This window comes from Microtus ochrogaster, chromosome 18, assembly GCF_000317375.1.
Source record: "Microtus ochrogaster isolate Prairie Vole_2 chromosome 18, MicOch1.0, whole genome shotgun sequence".
NCBI classification, from domain to species: domain Eukaryota; kingdom Metazoa; phylum Chordata; class Mammalia; order Rodentia; family Cricetidae; genus Microtus; species Microtus ochrogaster.
In genome coordinates, this window is record NC_022020.1 from 3,753,261 (window position 1) to 3,756,799 (window position 3,539).

At 37.0% G+C, this 3,539-nt stretch overlaps 1 protein-coding gene and 1 pseudogene across 4 annotated transcripts in view; both read right to left on the reverse strand.

Moving 5' to 3' along the window:
• Rock1 (Rho associated coiled-coil containing protein kinase 1) overlaps positions 1-3,539 on the reverse strand; it is a 129,901-nt gene that overhangs the window by 105,392 nt on the left and 20,970 nt on the right. The window lies entirely within an intron of this gene.
• On the reverse strand, positions 2,532-3,443 carry LOC101990250 (annotated as a pseudogene).

Below are 3,539 nucleotides of genomic sequence, written 5' to 3' on the forward strand. Positions count from 1 at the left end.
TATATATATGCTGTTAGGTAGCTCAACCTTTTCTGAGGTGTAATTGTATTCATAATGTTAATCCATAAAACCATTGTAAAGATTAAATAAGTGTGACAAATCAAATCTTATAAAAATGAGCATTACTAGTTTGTGAACTTTCATTTGAAGTTCAGAAACACTGCAAGGGTCGGGAACAACAGGAACAACACAAAATAATATAACTTACAATGGGCCAGGCACTGCTCCAAGAACACTCGACACATCTATAACAATCAAATAACCTGTTTACATGGGCTTTCCTGAACAGCATCAGTATCACAAATTATAGTAGCTCAGAAACCAAGGTCTTAAATAGTCTAAGTACACTTTCATTAAAGAAAAAACATAATCTAATCTCTTGATTTTGTGTAAGTATTTGTTCTTACATATAGTAAACTATTCTTGTATAACCTTTTCACATTAAACAATTCCAGACACAAAAATCAATGAGTCAATGAATACACAAATGTAATAAAGAAAACAAGTCCTTTTCTTATGGTAGACAAAATAACAAGAATTAAAGAAATGTAATAATGAAAGGATCATTTTATTCAGATTTGATATAAAATGATTCCCTATCTCCCTCCCCCCTCAAAAAAATGTGCTTGCCACCAAGACGTTGATATTTGAGTTGGATCCCTGGAATTCACATGGTAGGAGACAACTGATTCCTGTTAAACTGTCCTGACTCCCCACAACACACACCCATATACATTTAACCATATGCATGAGCATACACATACAAAATAAGTCAGATCTATCTCCTTTTCCTGGATTCTGCATCAACTTTGATTCTCAAACAAAACAAAACAAAAAATAGATCTAACAAGCAAAAAATAAAACAAGTCTGTCATTTCTGCCAACAGAAAAAGTTAATCCTCTCCAACATAGTATAGTGATTAACTGCTTTTCTCTTTTAAAAAGAGCATCTTAAATGGGAGGCAAGACTTTTTTCTATTTATTCCTACTTTGATTTCCTACCAGCAGTTTTCCAAGAGATGCAGGAGGCATAATATCTAGCAATCCGTACATACAATCACCTAAGAACACAAATTCCACTACACCACCTCTGTCAATGCTAGTTCTCACTTGTTAAATGTATTTGGTTCTGAGGCAGTTGATCAATGAACAAGCACTTAGAAATCCTTCACCATGTCATTCAAAAGAACACAAAGCACACAAAGCAGCATTAAAGATCCCAGTTGGTAGTTTTCAATTCAGTCCTTAGAACTAATTAGAAATACCTTTTCTAATGTCGGAAATTTTAATAATTAAGCTTTTAAAAATTAATTTCCAAAAATATAAAAAAAAAAACAGACAATCACTACTTGAGTTCCCTTAATGATGGTCTTTGGAAGGTATGTGGGATTGTCTAGCATGAAAATTCTTTTTCTTGGTTACATGAACTCCAATTTCCACCCTTCCCTCATCCAACTGTAAAATGGCATGGTGTAAGCTGGTTCACTCTTAAGTGCTGAAAATGAGCAGGCCTAAGCTCATTAGCTAGTATTCTGACCACTGTTTTACGTACTGGCACATGATCTGAGCTGGTCTGATCAGTTAGAAATTCTAACTGAAAGTTAAAAGAGAAGAATTTTAGCAATTTGGAAGCAATTACAATCAATCATCTTGCAATCCCAAGAAGCTGTCTACCCATGAAAGGAGACAAAAACCAAAAAAGCAGATTTGAAAAACTAGTAGCCAGTCACATCATCTGAGTTCTGAATCAAAGGCTTTAACTGAAAATGAAATCTACCTATGACTTATTCAAGTCATATTTTTTATTGTTTATACAACAAAAAAGTTGAATTTTCAAACCTTTGCAATCAAAACACTCCCAATGGTAGGTAAAAAGTGTTTATGCTAGGAGCCTTTTAGCTCACTAGATTTCAACAGTTACAGAGTCAAGATGAAGAGAGCGGACGTAGATGAGTTGAATGATGCCATTATAAAACAAGTCCATTGTTTTCACTAAGATAATAATCTAAAAGTCCAAGAGATTCATGAGGTTAATTACTTCTATTTAAGGCCGTAGGTAGTATGGGAGATGCATCTGAGTAGGGTACTGTTAGAAGGCCCTTTAGTAACCTGAAACAGCAACATAAACTGCCACAGGTAAAAACCTTTTGCAAGTTGGGCCAGGTAAATTTGACATGCTGGTAAAAGAGGCCAAAAGCCAACTATTTACCAGGTTACTCCACTGTTTTTGTGAGGTTTCAAACAGAGCTATGAAAATGTCAAAGTTTATCTCATATCATTCTCAACACAACCTATGATGTAAACAGACTGTGCTTTCATTTCCTGGTCGCCCAGATCAGAATAATCACACAGAAACTATAATAAATTACAACACTGTTTGGCCAATGGGTAAGGCGTATTCCTAGCTAGCTCTTACATCTTAAATTAACCCAGTTCTATTAATCTAATCTATTACTACAAGGCTGTGGCTTTCTGGTAATGTTCTGGCATCTTTCTCCTTTGGCAACTACATGGTGTCTCCTTGACTCCACCTACTCTCTCCTTGATTTCCAGACTCCCTGGTAGTTAGGACTGCCAATCATGGGAGGCTTCCATTTGCCCTTATAAGTGGGGTTGCCAGACACCACACACCCAAGCGCTGACTCACATTTAGGGTTGGCAATCTGAGGAGCCTCCCATTCTCTATCCATATCCTCATCCCAATCCTCTGGTTGTCTGCATAGGGGTTCTGGGATATACTCATGTTCATCATCTAACCAGCCTTCAGGCTTTGTAGCCTCTTCATCTGGAATCTTAGCAGGGGAATCTTCATCCCAGTCATCTGGCTTGACAGCATCTGGATCTGGTATTATGGATCTTTCATCCCAATCTCAGGCTTCCAATCTTCTGGGACCTCAATTTCACGTGAAGCGTTTATAGCAGAAGTCATTTCACTTAGCAGATTTCCACTGTTCACAATAGACTGGTCAACTAATATTTCAAAACTATTGTCTGGGTTCAAGATTAATGTGTAAAGATATTTTCTTGTCAGTGAAATAGTTCTTAAGCTCTACATCAGTCCTCTTAGTGTGATTTTCTTCATAAACACCTGTTTTGGGGGTTTTGTAAAAAAGATGAAGTGCACTTTGTAGTACTCTCCACATTTATCTGGACCAATCATAATAGCTTAGGGAGTCTTGTCATGGGATTGATCCAAGTTGCATTCTGAGGTCTTGGAAAGCAGCTTCATATAGGCTCCACCACACTCTATTCCATTCTGAAAATTAACCTCGTAGTGAACAAGCTTGTTCAGTTTTGCAGAGATGGCATGATGACCCAAGACATCAGTATAAGTCCTTTATCACCTGGAAGCTTTGTGTCCTTCATTTCATCTACCTCCCACGTTTCATCATATTTGGCAATTTCATCATCAGTGTCATCTTTTTTGGCTTAGAGAAAATGCAATCTGACAGAGATCAACTTGCAAAGGAGTCAGCAAAATAAACCTCCCCTGTTAGAACTGGAGCTTTGTAAGTGACCTTTGGAGATGGAGGAGTGGT